This window comes from Manis pentadactyla, chromosome X, assembly GCF_030020395.1.
Source record: "Manis pentadactyla isolate mManPen7 chromosome X, mManPen7.hap1, whole genome shotgun sequence".
Taxonomy (NCBI): Eukaryota; Metazoa; Chordata; class Mammalia; order Pholidota; family Manidae; genus Manis; species Manis pentadactyla.
The window spans coordinates 56,521,957-56,540,187 of record NC_080038.1 but is presented as its reverse complement, the minus strand read 5'-3'; positions in this window follow the sequence as shown (position 1 = coordinate 56,540,187).

Below are 18,231 nucleotides of genomic sequence, written 5' to 3'. Positions count from 1 at the left end.
TTTGTATCTTAGCCTTTTTGTGAGATGCTCAGTTTTCCTAGATATACATGTAGCCTGGTTGTTGTAGTGCATCTTCTCGTCTCTCTTTCAGGAATAGTTGTATTTACTGTATTATCAAAATATATATGGTTTGGGAGGATATTTCTGCTGCCCTACTCATGCTGCCCTCTTGAGCCTGTGTATTGATTTTTTATCCTGCAACTTTGCTGAATCCAGTTATTGTTTTTAATAGTTTTTTGTTGGACTCATTAGGGTTTCCTATATATAGTATCATGTCACCTACAAATGGTACCAGTTTTAGTTCTTCCTTACCTATTTGGATGCCTTTTATCTCTTCTTATTGTCTGACTTCTGTGGCTAGGACTTCCAGTACTATGCTGAATAACAGTGGTGAGAGTGGGTATCCCTTGTCTTGTTCCTGAGCTGAAAGGAAATAGTTTCAGTATTTCACCTTTGAGTACGATGTTTGCTGTGGGATTGTCATATATGGCCTTTATTATGTTGAGTTATCTTCCCTCTATACCCACTTTGTTTAGAGTTTTTATCATGAATAGATGTGGAATTTTGTGAAATGCTTTTACAGCATATGATCATATGGTTTTTATCCTTTTTGTTAATGTGGTATTTCACAGTGATTGATTTGCAGGTATTGTGCTATCATTAGACTGCAGGAGGAGGAAGGTGAATGCAGGGAGAACAGTCAGGTGGGCTACTAAAATGATCTGAGTAAGAGATGGTGGTGGCACAGAGTAGGGTGGTAGCAGGGGACATGGGAACAAGCAGTCAGAGTCTGGTTTTGTTTTGAAAGTAATGCAAGCAGAATTTGATGATGGATTTGAGATGGGATATAAGAGAACAAGAATATTCAATGATAACATCAGTGTTTGGAGCCTGAGCACAAGGAAGGAGCTGCTATTTGATGAAACAGACAAGACAGCAGGAGAAAGTTTGTGCTTAGGATGGTGCAGGAGTTGTAGATGAAAAACTCAACTTTGGTCATGGTAAAGTTGAGATCCTTATTAGATATCCAAGTAGAATGGTTAAATATTAAATAGGACATTGGAATAAATCCCACTTGGTTGTGATAGATCATCCTTTTGATGTATTTTGAAATTTGTTTTGCTAATACTTTGTTGAGGTTTTTTGCATCTATATTCACCTAGGATGTTGATCTGTAGATTTTTTTTTATCACCTACTTGACTGGTGTTGGGCTTAGAGTAATGCTGGCCTCATAGAATGAATTTGATATCATTCCCCTGTCTTAGAGGTTTGGAGTACTTTAAGAAGGATGAGTATTAGCTCTTCATTAAATGTTTGGTAGAATTTACCTGTGAAGTCATCTGTACCTGGACTTTTGTTTGTTGGGATTTTCTTTATCACCAAGCGAAATTCATTACTGGCAATCGATCTGTTCAGATTTTGGTTTCTTCCTGAGTCAGTCTTGGAAAAGTGTATATTTTCAGGAATTTGTTTATTTCTCTTTGTTCAATTTATTGGCACATAATTTTTCATAGAATTCTCTTATAATTCTTTGTATTTCTGTGGTCAGAACTTTCTCCTTGATGCCAGACTCATATATCAGATGCATTTATCCAATGTCCTATTTAATATTTAATCATTCCACTTGTATATCTGATAAGAATCTCAAATTTAACATAACCAATGCTGTTTCTCATCTACAACCCCTTCACCCTCCTTACCACATACTTTTTCCTGCTGTCTTGTCCATTTCATCAAATAGCAACTCCTTCCTTGTGCTCAGGCTCCAAACACTGATGTTATCATTGAATATTCTTGTTCTCTCATATCCCATCTCTAATCTGTCATCAAATTCTGCTTGCTTTACTTTCAAGACATAACCAGAATCTGACTGTTTGTTCCATGTCCCCTGCTACCACCCTACTCTGTACCACCACCATCTCTTACTCAGATCATTGCAGTAGCCCCCTGGCTGTTCTCCCTGCTTTCTCCTTTGTCCTCCTGCTGTCTATGGCAACATAGCAGCCAGAGTGAGCTCATTACAACACAAGTCTGATCATATCACCTGCCTGCTGATGACTCTCCAGAAGCTCCAGAAATAATTTAACATGAAAGCTAAATTCCTATAAGATCTTATAATATCTAGCCCATGTAACTTTTCTGATTTCACATCCTACCACTCCCCTCCCCTCCTTGCTTACACCACTCCAGCTTCTAACATACCAATTCTGTTTTCACTTAATAGCCTTTGTCTTTTCCTGGAATACTGTTCCCCCAGATATTCACATGACTAGCTTCCTTACCTCTTTCAGGTCTTCTCTTTAATGTTACCTATGGTAAGGTATTTGTGATCTGAATGTTTGTGTCCCCCACAAACTCATTTGTTGAAATCCTAATCTTCAAAGGTGACAGTATTAGTAAGTGGGGCCTTTGGGGGATGACTAGGTCATAAGGGTAGAGCACTCATGAATGGGATTAATACTCTCATAAAAGATATTCCACAGAGCTGCCTAGGTCCTTCCACCATGTGAGAACACAGCAAGAAGGTGCTGGCTTTGAACCAGGAAAATAGTCTTCACCAAAATGCAATCATGCTGGCACCTTGATCTTGGACTTACCACACTCCAGAAGTGTGAGAAATAAATTTCTCTTGTTGACAAGCTACCCAGTATGTGGTATTTTGTTATAGCAGCCCAAAGAGGACTAAGAGCTCTCCTTAGCTATTTATTTAAAATTGTAAATCTCCCACACTGTTGTTCAGCATTTCCTGTCTCCCTTCTTTTTTTTTTTGTTGGCATTGATCACCATCTGATAAACTATGTATTTTACTTAATTTTGTGTATTATTTGCCACCCAGGTTAGAATGTAAACTCAGTGAGAGCAGGGGGTTTTCTCTATTTTGTTCATGCTGTGTTGTCAGTGCCTAAAACAATGCTTGAAACATAGTGGGCACTTAATAAATATTTGAATGAATGAATGAAAACACTCTCTAATGCCACTTACTATATTGTATTATCATTTATCACAGTAAAAACATAAAGTAGGCACTCAATAAATATTTGTTGAATGAATGAATGACAAAAGCTTTTTATAATAAACTCTAAAGCACTCAGTGCTTTATCATTAGGAAATGGCCACCCTGTTAATTCCCTTCTAGGCTACAAGGATGAGGTTGTTTGCTGTTGTTCCTAAGAACTGCATCTACCCTTTCCATAAAAGGCAGCACTTTATTCTCATCCCGTCACCCCCCACCCTTGGCCAACTCAAAATCAGTTAAAGCTTCTGCTATAACTGGCATTTTAAACCTAAAGTTTTCAGACTCTATTGTTAACCACATGGGAGCCTGTGTCCCTCAACTTCCCAAGATCAGGTTTTTCCCACTGCCTGAACACACAGCATTCCTGTGAAACCTTTAGTAAGCCAAAATGGTGTAAAGCAAAGAAACAATAATCAATAATTTAATATGGAAAATTTTTAGCATTCTCAGATCCAAAAAGTAACCTTTCTTAGTCTTTTCTGATATTTTAGGATACATCTTGATCATGGATGCACAAATAAATCAAGATAAAGCACAGGTGCTTACCGACACAGTTCAAAGCTACTGTGGCTTGATAGTGAGATGTAAAGTATGGTTCCAGGGAAGGAGCTTGGTGGTGCCTTTCTCATTGCTTGGTTAGCATGCTGCCTGTATATCAGGTCTCTGCAAAACAAATGCCAAACACTAATTTTGCTTTTCGTCATTATCATAAAAATGAAAATCCTCTTTGGATTCCTTTCAGTTATCAAAAACAGGTACTAAAGTAGGTCTTTCTTAGAAATGAGTGGTGTAACATGAACTTTTGAAAAGCAGATGCTACCTGTACGTGCCTGAAGACAGATGGCTCTAACTTAACTCCCACACCCATCCCCATCCCCATGGCTGACCTGGTATCTAAAGCATTTTACACTTTCCAAAGCACTTTGTGCCCATTGTTTGTTTGTTTTTTTCATTTGATCTGCACACCATCTCTGCAGGTATTAACATCAACATTTTCTAGGTGAAGAACCAGAGGCCCATAAAACTTATTTTAAAATAACCCTAGTTATTAGCCTAGGGTTACATAGCTAATAAATGATAATTTAGGTTGGGATTGAGATCCTCATAATTCAAACCTTTTGACCTATAGTAAATGCCTTTATAAATAATCCAACAAGAATATAAATAAATGAATATACCACATGTGCAAGTCTTAATAGAAAAGATATCCACATTCCATGCACTAATAAGCTAGGAAAGCATCCAAAGGAGTTTTTCCACTCAACTCCTATACCATTAATTGTGTCTACCATTCATTTGCCACAGAGCCTATCCTATGCAAGAAACATAATAAACACATAAAGCCTTCAAGTCAGAGCTAAAGATTTCCCATAGTGAGACACCCTACTGCATGTAGGCAAGAGAATTAGTGACTGGAGCTGGGGAGTGAAGGAGAAGAGGAATGAAGAAGAATCATCAACAACCTCCCTTCTTTCTCCAATCATTTAAACTATGGGAAACTAAGGAAGGGGCTTGGCTGGAAAATCATTCCTTTATCAGTTCATTTGTTATGACTGTCATTCATTTAATCCAGCAAGTTGTATGTTCATTGAGAACTTCTTAGTGCAAAAGCCTGCTAATGAGGATTACAACTAGAGAGTCTTCTCTAGGGGAACTTGCAGGCTAATAAGGGAGAGAAGATATGTACATACATAGGAAGGAATGAAATCTGAAAGAGTTAAGTGTCATAGGAGAGGTACAAAGAATGAGGTGGGGGATGCCAAGGGATGAGGGAACACCTCCAAACTTGGGAAATAAGTCATATCCTTAGAGGAATGTACCTGGAGGATGGGCTTAGAAAAATGAGTACGATATACATTTTGGATTGTCAGGGAATATGAGGGGGAAGGAAGGTAGTGGTGAATTCTGAGAACACCATGGGGGAGATTATGAATCATGTCCTGAAAAAAATGAGTTGTTCAGTGTGGCTGGAATACAAGAGCAGAAAATTGGCCACCTAGGCAGCAGAGTAAGGTTAAGGTTGGCTTGTGATTCCCACTGTGAGCACCCAAAACACCAGGGAGGGGCACAAAGGGTGGATGGAGAGAGCAGATGAGTCCTCTCAGCAAGGCTCAAGCTTCCTTGTTCTGATTCTGAACCTTCCCATAATGGCCTTCCATGATGCCTTCTGGGACAGCCAGAATGAATTTTTCTCCACATACAGTTTCAGCTTATTTATACAAAACACTTTTAGTTTCCAGGTAAATTCTTCACCAACAACAGGCTAGGTCCATGGTCTGGTCCAGCAGAGAAGTTCTTCTTTCTGAATAGAAAGGGCAGGATCTCTGCTAGGTAGCTACCACCTGAGCTCCCTTCCCCTTCCCAGCTTACCACCTTGGGCCTCAGTCAGCCATAGCTCAAATTTAGTTTCTTATTCACTGGGGCATCTGAGTAATTTAACTTTTCCTCTAATGAAGGATTTTCATGAATCCTTTTAAGTGGGAAGGCCATTTCTCCTCAGTGGCTTTATTTCCTGAACACATTTCTTTGCTTGGGAGATCCAGGCTGCAAGAATAATGTAGAAGGCTCAATTAAATTAAGGATTCACATTCTTCACCCTCCATCTTACCTCATTCTCTTTCCCTTCAGGGATATGTATCATGACACTTTGGGGTTTTGTCCAAGATGAAAGATCTAGTGAAGCCATTTCCACGTTTAATGTCTTCCTGGCTTATTGCTCCACTGCTATTTCAAGATATTAACAGCAGTCGGTGAGAAAAAGTCCTAGGGGGTTTGGCTAACAAGGAGCTCAATGTGAGTCAGCAGTATGATGTGGCTGCCAAAGTTAAGGAAATTTCATTAGAAAGAGAGGGCCCAGAAAGAGGATTAGGGTTATGGTTAGGATTAGCTCCTCTTTGCTGCTCTACTCTGGGAGGTAGCAAAGACATCTGCTACCTCACCACATGCCTGAGGATGTTGCAGGTGGGGAGGGAAAGAGGAATTGTCAACAGAGGCTGCAACCACATTAGTTTCCTGATAGTTTCTCAAAATACCAGGCACACTCCTGTCTCAGTGTCTTTGAATGGCTCTTCTCTATGCCTGAAGAACTTCCTCCAGTTCTTGACATAACTCACTTTACCTCACTCCATTAGGCCTCTGCACAATTATCCTTTCTCCAGAGAGGCTGCCACTGATCTCACTATATAAAATAGTCCCTCTTAACATTCTCTATTTCCCTTTAAACTACTTTGTTAGTGTTCATGACATCTGACATTTCCTGACACATATTATGTGTTTCTCCCATTAGAATGTGAGCTTCACAAATATAGGAACTTTAAATATTTTGCTCACTGCTTTGTCTAGAATAGTGCCTTATACATAGTGGGAGCTCAATACATGTTTGAATAAACGTTTTCATAGCATTTAGCACATTGTACTGTTATTTATCTTTTCACTTGTATTGTCTCTACTAGAATTTTATCCAAGAAGACTCATTTTCACTTTTTTTTACATTTTCCTTAATTACCTAGCCAGTGCCTAGCATGGAGTGTGGTGAATGGATGGATTGGCAGGGATGTTATAGAGGAATTTCAAATGATTGGATGGAGTTGGCCTAGACCCACAGTGCCCAGTATGGTAACCACTAAATACATGTGACTATTGAGCACTTGAAATTAAGCTTGTCTGAATTGAGATTTGTTGCAAATGTAAAGTACACACCAAATTTTGAAGCCTTGGCATAAAAATATGTAAACTTTCTCATCAATACTATGTTTATTGATTACATGTTCAAATAACATTTTGGATCTACTGGGTTAAATAAAAAATGTTCCTAAAATTGCTTATGTTTCATTTTTATAATTTGGCTATTAGAAAAGTTTTAATTACATATGTGACTAGAATTATATTTGTATTGAATAGCAATGCTCTTGGGATTTTGACAACCTCATACTTAAACCCTGACCTTTACAAGTCCATGAGGGAGTGTGTGTGTTTACTGTGGGAGGTGGGTAGAGGTTATTCCTTGTAGTTAACACAGAAGAGGGTTATCCATAATCACTGCTCCTGGGGATTGGTGACACCAGGGTCAAATAGGCACTATGGTATTTTACTCAACCTCTTCTTTCTCATTCCTGCCTTTTCTTACCCCAGTATGCCCAGAGCACTAGCAACAAGCTAAACTGAGTGGTTAAAATTTTCCAGCTCTTTCTTAGCCCCTGCCCACCCATACTTCCCATGAAAGTGACAACAGTGGACAGATAAATGGTGCAAATGCAAGCTACAAATCAGAAGAGGAAAACCTAGCTACAAGCACCCTGGATCACCTACACCCAGCAGAATCCCCACTTTGGAAAATCTCTTCCTGATAAGTGATTTGATGCATGTAACCAACTCCCCTGGCAGAGCTCCATGCTGGGTTATCCCAGGAGAGAGAAGTAGAAGACACACCATCTTCCTTTTAGGAGATTATAATCAAGTTTTGAAACAAAGCTAATGTGTGTGTGAAAAGTTAAATAGGAACATAGAACAGTCATCCAAGAAATGTTGGACCGAGTGTGATTCAAGGGCCAAACTAATGACCCAGAGAGTTACTGCTCCAGGAGTTCAAATTAGGTGATCCCCAAAAATTGTGGCAGGCAGAGAAAGCTTCTTCAAGGAGGTAGTACTTGAGCTGGACCTTGAAAGATGTGATGTTACAAAATCCTAGATTTCCAGGGCATGAAAGACCCTTAGAGACAATGCACTTCTCGCTGTAAGTCTAGAGAAACTAGCCCAGAGAGAGAGATCTCAGAGTAAGTCCAAAAAAAGTTGAGATTTATAGCAAAATTTTCCTAGTTCCCAGTTCATTACCCTCTCTACCAGGTGCTGAGAGGGGAGAGATAATATTCTAGGTGTAAAAAAGGCCCAGAAGTGCAAATAACTGAACACTCACTCCTGTGTCCCACATCCAACATACACACACACATACACAAACACACACATCTCCAAACCTGATCTGGGATCTCCATTTTCTCCCCAAGGCCATGCTAATCTAGCAGGTGAAACAGATAACACTGAATTCAGATTCCAGGTCAAACATTACCTCCTTTTTGTTTAGTTAGAAATGGGCCATGTGTTGGTGAATGGCTTGTCTGATGTAACCTGCCATCTCAAAAGCCTTGAGGTTAAGAGGGCCTCCTTCTATTCCTTTTTGTCCTATCACCATAAGGTATACAGACACGATCTGAACTACCATCACTGCCTGACTGCCCTGACTCTGGCCTTTGGTGCGGAGGTCCATGGTGTAGTTGCTCTCAGTGTACAGGTTGTCCCAGATCAATAAGCATTTGGTTTCCGCAAGGCTGATTCCCTGAAGAAACAACTTCTCTCCCCTCTCTTGCCAGCAAGATCTGAATTTCTTCCTCGGTCAACTGGAACAAGTTGCCTTCATGATAAGAAGCTAAGAACCTGGGTGAAGAGTTGGTGATAATTGCTGCATCACAGCATATCTCAGTCTGTAGGAAGAGGGTGATGCAGTCTTTCCAGAACTCTTCACTGATATCACCTATGCACTGTATGATTCAAGTAAGCTGTCTCTAAAATATAAAGTTCTTTCCAGCAAGTTCTGCCTCAAAAGAAATTTGTTGGTAGTTGGCTCAGGATGACTGATAAGCTGACACTGAAATAAGCTAAAAATGCAGTCTCTTTTTGATGCCATCTTTCCATCAGTAAGGTGGAGGATGTTTTGGTAACTTGTATGAAGTTATGCCCCACCTGCCCTCTGCTCTGATTTATCAAGCTGGCTCTAGAGCAGGAGTGAGGTCACACAGGCTTTGTGACTCTTTAAATAGTCATCATCTACTACATCATGGGTGACCTTTGGCAGCAGCTTTCTGAGTGCACCTATTTACTTCCTTAGGATACTGTAAGAAACCACTGACCCCCAATAATGGAAAAATCCTTGAAGCAGAACATAAGTGGGCAATAATTGAATTGGAGTTTTGGATATCAAGCAGGATAGGTGAGATTTACTGCAGCAACAAGTATCTCAGTTATTGGGTAATCTTGCTCAGACCTGAGCTCTAGGTACAGTCAAAAAGCCCACAGGCTCACCAGTTCACAATTCCTTAGGATAACTATAATAGCTTCCTAATAGTTTCCCTGCCTCCAGCCTCTTTCCTTCTAACATCTTCTAGCCCAAACCAGCTGTGAGTCCAGAGTCATTCGGTCTTATCTAGTAATTCAGCAAGTATTTATCAAGCATTTGCTATATGCCAAGTACTTTTCTAGGCACTGGGGTATAGTAATAAACAGTGAAAAACCTCATGGAGATGACATCATAATGGGGGGGAACAAATAATAAATAAATGATAATAGTATCTCTTTCACTGAAAATATTTTGAGTAATATGTTCTTCCATATTTCTCCTCTTATTCCCAGGCTTTTTCTACTGCTGTGGGGATCCACTCTGACTTTGATTCTTCTGTAACCTTTGGCCTTAATGTCCTCTAAAATGACACCAACTTGCCTTAAAGAGGGAATATTAGGAGGAATGGCTAAAGTTAATGGTGAAGAAAATATGGGATAACTTTGAAAATTCATTTACTAAACAAATATTTATTGAGTACCTACTGTGTGCCAGGTTTGTTTACAGACTTAGGATATCTAGCAGTGAACAAAAAGCCTCTGCCTTTATGAAGCTGATATCCTAGAGGGGGAGAAAAAAATATTTATATCACGTGGTGTTAAAAGCTATGAAGAAAAAGGGTTAGGAGAGTAGAGGGTGCTTGGGAAGAAGTGTTAATTGTTTTATTTTATATAAGGTGCTCAAGTAAGGATCCTTTCAGATGGTGACATTTGATCAGAAACCTGACAGAGATGAGGGAGTGAACATGTGGATATCTGGGGGAAAACATACTAGGCAGAGGAAACAGTAAGTGTAAAGGCCCTGAGGCAGCAGCATGGCTGGCATATTTGAGAGACAGCAAGAACATCAATATGATTTGAGCAGAGATAAAAGGGTGATAAAAGTTGCAATCAGAGAGATACTGGGCTTAGATCTTATGTAGGGCTTCATAAGCCATGATTAAGGGTTTAGCTTTTACTCTGAGATGGAAAGCCACTGGAAAGTTTTAAGCAAGTAGTGACATCACTATAGATTCTAAAATCTAGAATCTGCTATGTAAACAATAGACTGTAGGAGGACCAGTGTCAAAATGTGGAGAACAGACGATGATGGTAGTCCAGGCTAGATAAATAGAGATTTGGACTAGGTTACAGGAGTGAGAAGAGGTTGGATTTGGAGAATGTTTTGAAAGAAGAGCTGATAGGATTTCACGAGTCAGGTGTGGCGAAAGAGTAAGGATGCCTCAAAGGCTTTTGGCCTGAATAATTGGAAGGATGGAGTTGCCCTTTCCTTAAATGAGAGACACTATGGGAAGAGAAGATTTGAGGATGCAGGTATAAATCAAAAGTTCTGTTTTGGATATGGCAAGTTTGAGATTCCTCTATGACATTCAAGAAGACATGTCCAGAGGCTGCTGGATATTATGTAAGTTCAAGAGTTCAGAGAACAGATCAAGACTAGAGATAAAATTTTGGAAGTTGTCCAGAAATAGATGGTATTTAAAAGCATGGGACTGGGGGACAGCACCTGGGGAATAAGTGTAAATAGAGAAGATGAAGGTCTGAGCTTTGGCAGCATTCCAATATACAGAGATACATAATATGAGAGAGAAACAGCAAAGGAGATTGGGAAAGAGAAGTCAAAGAACTAGGAAAGAGTAGTGTCCTTGGAGCCAAGTGAAAAGAAATGTGTTAAGGGGAAGGGAGTGATCAAATATAGGTGAGAATATGAGAAGAGGATTGACCAATTGATTTTACAAAATTGAGACTACTGTTAAATGACAAGAAAGGTTTGCTGGAGTAGTGGGAGCAAAACCTGATTAGAGTAGTTTCAAGAGAGAATTGGAGGAGAGCAAAAGAAGTGGGGGCAGAGAATAAATTTATACAAATCTTTGGAGGAGTTTTGCTAAATAGAGAAATGGGATGGAAGGTGGGGGAGAGGAATGTGGGTCAACAAGGGTTTTTCTTTAAGATCGGAACTATTATAGCATGTTTTTGTGCGGATGGAAATGATCTGGTAAAGTGGGAATGTTTTCACAATAAAGAAGAGAAGGGATAACTGAATAGGGGAGAGAAAGTGAAATTGAGTAGACATGTGGAGGGGTGGCCTTAGGAAGGCTCAGGAACAGTTGATTAATTGAAGGCAGATTATATGAGTTCACAAGCAGATTTGGTTGTGGAAAGATGTGGAAGTTCCTTTCCAATGGCTTCTATTTTATCAGTGAACTAGGAAGCAAGGTAGTCATCGGAGAGAGAGGAGAAGAACAGTTTGGATAACATGAGAGTTCCTGTGTCCAGGATTCTCACCTGGCCGTGGTTGACTAGCTCACTGCACACCTGTGGGCAATACATGGCTGTTGACTATATAAAAATAGCTCCATCCAGTGCTCTGGGCATGATACCATGGCAGGGCTGCAAGGCTGCAGGAGAGCAGAGCAGAGGTTGGAGTGGTGGCAGCACCGAGGACAGAGGCCCAGAGGATGGCTGTGCGGGACGACTGTGCAGACAGAGGGGCCCAGAGACAGAGACCGGCTTGCTGCATGCAGACTCGCTCTGAGTGAATGGGATTTTAGTGACTGACCTACCACCTGGAAATAAAGTTGGGTATAACCCTTTCACTCCAAGAATGTTTTGCTATCGATTCCTTTGGTCACACTGAATCCATACTGAACTTGCCCAGGGCTGAAACCCATTGGAAAGACAAACAGACATGTTGAAAAAATGAGTTGAGAAAGGCAAGGTAAACACCAATATTCACTTTGCCCTTATGATGTTCCTGGCACCTGATATACATTACATCTTTGAATCCTCACAAGAGGAGGGTGTAAAAGATGAGAAGTTTGTTTTTGGGCATGATGCCTTTAATGGGCTAGCATCAACACCCACATGGAACTCCTAGGGAACAGTTGGAAGTTCCAAATTTGAGCTCAGGAGAAAGATCACAGGACTTGAGATATAAATTTGGGAGTCCCTTACTAGGGGTTAAGAATTGAACTTAAGAGATCAAGATTTCCAATCTTGACCAGAGGCGGAGCCAAGATGGTGGCATGAGTAGGACAGTGGGAATCTCCTCCCAAAAACATATATATTTTTGAAAATACAACAAATACAACTAATCCTAAAAGAGAGACCAGAAGACACAGGACAACAGCCAGACTACATCCACAACTGCGAGAGCCCAGCACCTGGTGAAAGGGGTAAGATACAAGCCGCAGCCTGGCGGGACCCTAGCGCTTCTCACCCCAGCTCCCGGCGGGAGGAGAGGAGTCGGAGCAGGGAGGGAGAGGGAGCCCAGGACTGCTGAACACCCAGCCCCAGCCATATGCACAACAGCACAGACACAGTGCATGCGTGGAGGGCTGGAAACAAGGGAAACAGGACAGCAAGAGGTCTGAGCGGGTCCCGAAGCCGATGCCCCTGTGACAAAGAAAAGCGAGTGCTTTTTGAAAGTCTTAAAGGGACAGGGACGCCACAGCTGGACGGAAACACCACAGGTCACAGTCAAGCAACTGGAAATTCCAGGGCACTCTGGGTGCACTAACCCCCTGGGCAACAGCTCTGAGACCCCTCACAGAGGTAAAAAGCCAAACAGCCCTCGGCCATTACCCCTCCTGGGCAACATAGTAGCAGATTAGCACAGCAAGGGAGCTTCCTCCATACCAGCCGGACAAGATACAAAGACCCAGTCTATACGCAATTGCCCAACACAAGATACTAGGGGTCGCAGTTGTCCCAGTAAAGAAAGGCCAGGAGCCAAGTGGAAAGCTGATAGACGCGTCAATAGCATTCCACTGCACCAATCAACATGAAAAGGCAAAAAAATGTGATCCAGATAAGACTAACCCAGACAGCTTCGGCATCTGCTATATCTTCCCCTGAGAAGGAACCTGGGGAGATAGATTTAACCAGTCTTCCTGAAAAATAATTCAAGACAAAAGTCATAACCACGCTGATGGACTTGCAGAGAAATATGCAAGAACTAAGGAAGGAGAATACAGAAATAAAACAAGATCTGGAAGAACTTCAAAACAGAATGCACGAGATGCAAGAGACCATTAATGGACAAGAAAACAGAGAACAGGAATGCAGAGAAGCTGATGCAGAGAGAGATAAAAGGATCTCCAGGAATGAAAGAATTCTAAGAGAGCTGAGTGACCAATCGAATTGGAACAATATCTGCATTATAGGGGTACCAGAAGAAGAAGAGAGAGAAAAAGGGATAGAAAGTGTCTTTGAAGAAATAATTGCTGAAAACTTCACCAAACTAGGGGAGGAAATGGCCTCTCAGACCACAGAGGTACACAGAACTCCCATGACAAGGGATCCAAGGAGGGCAACACCAAGGCACATAATAATTAAAATGGCAAAGATCAAAAACAAGGACAAAGTATTAAAGACAGCCAGAGAGAAAAAAAAGGTCACCTACAAAGGAAAACCCATCAGGCTATCATCAGAGTTCTCAACAGAAACCCTACAGGCCAGAAGAGAATGGCATGATATACTTAATGCAATGAAACAGAAGGGCCTCGAACCAAGACTACTGTATCCAGCACGATTATCATTTAAATATGAAGGAGGGATTAAACAATTCCCAGACAAGCAAAAGTTGAGGGAATTTGCCTCCCACAAATGACCTCTACAGGGCATTATACAGGGACTGCTCTAGATGGGAGTACTCCTAAAAAGAGCACAGAACAAAACACCCAACATGTGAAGAAGGGAGGAGGAGGAATAAGAAGGGAGAGAAATAAAGAATCATCAGACTGTGTTTATAATAGCTCAATAAGCCAGTTACGTTAGACAGTAAGATAATAGAGAAGCTAACCCTGAATCTTTGGTAACCACAAACTTAAAGCCTACAATGGCAATAAGTACATACCTTTCAATAATCACCCTAAATGTAAATGGACTGAATGCACCAATCAAAAGACTCAGAGTAATAGAACGGATAAAAAAGCAAGACCCATCCATATGCTGCTTACAGGAGAATCACCTCAAACCCAAAGACATGCACAGACTTAAAGTCAAGGGATGGAAAAAGATATTTCATGCAAACAACAGAGAGAAAAAAGCAGGTGTTGCAATACTAGTATCAGACAAAACAGACTTCAAAATAAAGAAAGTAGAAAAGATAAAGAAGGACATTACATAATGATAAAGGGCTCAGTCCAACAAGAGGATATAACCATTATAAATATATATGCACCCAATACAGGAGCACCAACATATGTGAAACAAATACTAACAGAACTAAAGGAGGAAATAGAATGCAATGCATTCATTCTGGGAGACTACAACACACCACTCACTACAAAGGACAGATCCACCAGACAGAAAATAAGTAAGGACACAGAGGCCTTGAACAACACACTAGAACAGATGGACCTAATAGACATCTACAGAACTCTACATCCAAAAGCAATAGGATACACATTCTTCTCATGTGCACATGGAACATTCTCCAGAATAGATCACATACTAGGCCACAAAAAGAGCCTCAGTAAATTCCAAAAGATTGAAATCCTACCAACCAACTTTTCAGACCACAAAGGCATAAAACTAGAAATAAACTGTTCAAAGAAAGCAAAAAGGGTCACAAACACATGGAGGCTAACAACATGCTCCTAAATAATCAATGGATGAATAACCAAATCAAAATGGAGATCCAGCAATATATGGAAACAAGTGACAATAGCAACACAAAGCCCCAACTACTGTGGGATGCAGGAAAAGCAGTCTGAAGAGGAAAGTATATAGCAATCCAGGCATATTTAAAGAAAGAAGAACAATCCCAAATGAATGGTCTAATGTCACAATTATCGAAATTGGAAAAAGAAGAACAAATGAGGCCTAAGGTCAGCAGAAGGAGGGACATAATAAAGATCAGAGAAGAAATAAATAAAATTGAGAAGAATAAAGCAATAGCAAAAATCAATGAAACCAAGAGCTGGTTCTTTGAGAAAATAAACAAAACAGATAAATCTCTGGCCAGACTTATTAAGAGGAAAAGAGAGTCAACACACATCAACAGAATCAGAAACAAGAAAGGAAAAATCACGACGGACCCCACAGAAATACAAAGAATTATTAGAGAGTACTATGAAAACCTATATGCTAACAAGGTGGGAAACCTAGGAGAAATGCACAACTTCCTAGAAAAATACAACCTTCCAAGACTGACCCAGAAAGAATCAGAAAATCTAAACAGACCAATTACCAGCAACGAAATTGAAGAGGTAATCAAAAAAACTACCAAAGAATAAAACCCCTGAGCCAGATGGACTTACCTCGGAATTTTATCAGACATACAGAGAAGACATAATACCCATTCTCCTTAAAGTTTTCCAAAAAATAGAAGAGGAGGGAATACTCCCAAACTCATTCTATGAAGCCAACATCACCCTAATACCAAAACCAGGCAAAGATGCCACCAAAAAAGAAAACTACAGACCAATATCCCTGATGAACGTAGATGCAAAAATACTCAACAAAATATTAGCAAACCGAATTGAAAAATACATCAAAAGGATTGTATACCATGACCAAGAGGGATTCATCCCAGGGATGCTAGGATGGTACAACTTTTGAAAATCCATCAACATCATCCACCACATCAACAAAAAGAAGGACAAAAACCACATGATCATCCCCATAGGTGCTGAAAAAGCATTTGATAAAATACAACATCCATTCATGATAAAAACTGTCAACGAAATGGGCATAGAGGGCAAGTACCTCAACATAATAAAGGCCATATATGATAAACCCACTGCCAAAATCATACTGAACAGTGAAATGCTGAAAGCTTTTCCTCTGCGATCGGGAACAAGACAGGGATGCCCACTATCCCCACTGTTATTCAACACAGTACTGGATGTCCTAGCCACGGCAATTAGACAAAACAAAAAAATACAGGGAATCCAGATTGGTAAAGAAGAAGTTAAACTGTCACTATTTGCAGATGACATGATATTGTACATAAAAACCCTAAAGACTCCACTCCGAAACTACTAGAGCTAATATCGGAATTCAGCAAAGTTGCAGGATACAATATTAACACACAGAAATATGTGGCTTCCCTGTACACTAACAATAAACTAATAGAAAGAGAAGTCAGGAAGACTATTCCATTCACAATAGCATCAAAAAGAATAAAATACCTAGGAATAACCTAACCAAGGAAGTGAAAGACCTATACCCTGAAAACTATAAGACACTCTTAAGAGAAATTAAATAAGTCACTAACAAATGGAAACTCATCCCATGCTCGTGGCTACGAAGAATTAATATCGTCAAAATGGCCATCCTGCCCAAAGCAATATACAGATTCGATGCAATCCCTATCAAACTATCAACAGCTTTCTTCAATGAACTGGAACAAATAGTTCAAAAATTCATACGGAAACACCAAAGACCCTGAATAGCTAAAGCAATCCTGAGACGGAAGGATAAAGTGGGGGGGGGGATCTCACTCCCCAACTTCAAGCTCTACTACAAAGCCACAGTAATCAAGACAATTTGGTACTGGCACAAGAACAGAGCCACAGACCAATGGAACAGAATAGAGACTCCAAGCGTTAACCCAAACATATATGGTCAACTAATATTCGATAAAGGGGCCATGGACATACAATGGGGAAATGACAGTCTCTTCAACAGATGGTGCTGGCAAAACTGGACAGCTACATGTAAGAGAATGAAACTGGATCACTTTCTAACCCCATACATAAAAGTAAATTCGAAATGGATCAAGGACTTGAATGTAAATCATGAAACCATAAAACTCTTAGAAAAAAACATAGGCAAAAATCTCTTAGACATAAACATGAGTGACCTCTTCTTGAACATATCTCCCCGGGCAAGGGAAACAAATGCAAAAATGAACAAATGGGACTATATAAAGCTGAAAAGCTTCTGTACAGCAAAGGACACCATCAATAGAACAAAAAGGTATCCTACCGTATGGGAGAATATATTCGAAAATGACATATCCGATAAAGGGTTGACATCCAAAATATATAAAGAGCTCACACACTTCAACAAACAAAAAGCAAATAATCCAATTAAAAGTGGGCAGAGGAGCTGAATAGACAGTTCTCTAAAGAAGAAATTCAGATGGACAATAGACCCATGAAACGATGCTCCACATCGCTTGTCATCAGAGAAATGCAAATTAAAACCACAATGAGATATCATCTCACACCTGTAAGGATGGCTAACGTCCGAAAGACAAACAACAACAAATGTTGGCAAGGTTGTGGAGAAAGGGGAACCCTTCTACACTGCTGGTGGGAATGTAAATTAGTTCAACCATTGTGGAAAGCAGTATGGAGGTTCCTCAAAATGCTCAAAATAGAAATACCATTTGTCCCAGGAATTCCACTTCTAGGAATTTACCCTAAGAATGCAGCACTCCAGTTTGAGAAAGACAGATGCACCCCTATTTTTAATCGCTGCACTATTTACAATAGCCAAGATATGGAAGCAACCTAAATGTCCATCAGTAGAAGATTGGATAAAGAAGAGGTGGTACATATACACAATGGAATATTATGCAGCCCTAAGAAAAAAACAAATCCTTCCATTCGCAACAACATGCATGGAGGTAGAGGGTATTATGCTCAGTGAAATAAGCCAGGCAGAGAAAGACAAGTACCAAATGATCTCACTCTTATGCGGAGTATAAGAACAAAAGAAAACTGAAGGAACAAAACAGCAGCAGAAGCACAGAACCCAAGAATGGACTAATAGTTACCAAAGGGAAAGAGACTGGGGAGGACCAGTGGGAAGGGAGGGATAAGGGTGGGAAGAAAAGAAAGGGGGCATTACGATTAGCATGTATAGTGTTGGGGGGGCAGGGGGAGGGCTGTGCAACACAGAGAAGACACGTAGTGATTCTACAGCATCTTACTATGTTGAAGGACAGTGACTGTGAACTTGGTGACAAGTAGTGATTTTACAGCATCTTGGTATGTTGATGGACAGTGACTGTGAACAGGGATGTGGGGGGGTACTTGGTGAAGGGGGGAGCCTAGTAAACATGTCCTTCATATGACTGTAGATCAATGATACCAAAAAAAAATTATTATCAGCAAATAAAAAGATCAAGATTTCCAAGAAAAGAAAATAG